Genomic DNA, 1,375 nt, shown 5'->3' with positions numbered 1-1,375 from the left:
TTTTTTTTTTGAGAGGGAGTTGCGCTCTGTCACCCAGGATGGAGTGGAGTGGCGTGATCCTGGCTCACTGCAACCTCTGCCTCCTGAGTTCAAGTGATTCTTCTGCCTCAGCCTCCCGAGTAGCTGGGGCTACGAGCATGCACCACCACGCCCTGCTAATTTTTATATTTTTAGTACAGAGAGGATTTCACCATATTGGCCAGGCTGGTCTCGAATTCCTGACCTTGTGATTTGCCTGCCTCGGCCTCCCAAAGTGCTGGGATTACAGGCATGAGCCACCATGCCCGGCTAGCAATTCTCCTGTCTCAGCCTCCCGAGTATCTGGGATCACAGGTGCCCTCCACCATGCCTGGCTAATTTTTGTATTTTTAATAGAGGTGGGGTTTCGCCACATTGGCCAGGCTGGTCTTGAACTCCTGACCTCAGGTAATCCTCCTGCCTCAGCCTCCCAAAGTGCTGGGATTACAGGCATGAGCCACTGTGCCCAGCTTAGTTCTTGAAACTTCTAACATTAGAGCTGTTTACTAATTAAGTGACTTTCAGACAGTGGCTCATGCCTGTAATCCCAGCACTTTGGGAGGTCGTGGTGGGCAGATTGCCTGAGCCCAGGAGATCAACACTATCCTGGGCAACATGGCAAAACCCCATTTCTACAAAAAATACAAAAATCAGCTGGTGGTGGTGGTGTGCATCTGTAGTCCTAGCTACTCAGGAGGAGACTGAGATAATAAGCCTCATACTATGAGATCCACAAAAAAAATTGTAATGCTTTCATTTGAATACTAATCCTAAAAAAGTAAATGAATAAATAACATGAAAGATCTAGATGACTAACTCATAAAGTAGTACTACCATACAATTTCCATCTTGGAATCTGCCTCTATCTTTCTGATGAAGGGAAAGCCAAATGCCATCAGGCTACATGAACACATCTTATGCATAATAAGTTAGCAACATTGTCAATGGTTAATACTTTTTGAACATTACCATGTGCCAGGCACTATGCTAAGTACTTTTTATAGGTTACTTCATGATCCCCAAAACAACCCTCACAAGTAGGTGCTATTATTGTCCTGTTTTACAATGAGGAAGCTGACAGTTTGAGACACTGACCTACCCAATAATAACTAGGGGGAGCTAGGAATAAAATCCAGGCAATCTAACTTCGGAGCCCACATTCTTTCAAGAAAAGTGGAGGGAGAACTAAGTCCCACGGTGCCAGGCGTGTCGTGCTCAAAAGAGCCCCTCCCAAAGCAGTCAGCAGCACATTCACACTGCCAGCCATCATTAATTAGTTTTTTTGTTTTTTTTTTTTGAGACAGAGTCTCGCTCTGTCGCCCAGGCTGGAGTGCAGTGGCATGATCTCAGCTCACTG

At 45.7% G+C, this 1,375-nt stretch overlaps 1 protein-coding gene across 1 annotated transcript in view; it reads right to left on the bottom strand.

Moving 5' to 3' along the window:
• Positions 1–1,375, bottom strand: part of DHX8 (DEAH (Asp-Glu-Ala-His) box polypeptide 8) — a 43,251-nt gene that overhangs the window by 38,620 nt on the left and 3,256 nt on the right. The window lies entirely within an intron of this gene.

The sequence above is a fragment of the Colobus angolensis genome, unplaced genomic scaffold, assembly GCF_000951035.1.
Source record: "Colobus angolensis palliatus isolate OR3802 unplaced genomic scaffold, Cang.pa_1.0 Scaffold187, whole genome shotgun sequence".
Classification (NCBI taxonomy): domain Eukaryota; kingdom Metazoa; phylum Chordata; class Mammalia; order Primates; family Cercopithecidae; genus Colobus; species Colobus angolensis.
This window is presented reverse-complemented; position numbering and strand designations above follow the sequence as displayed.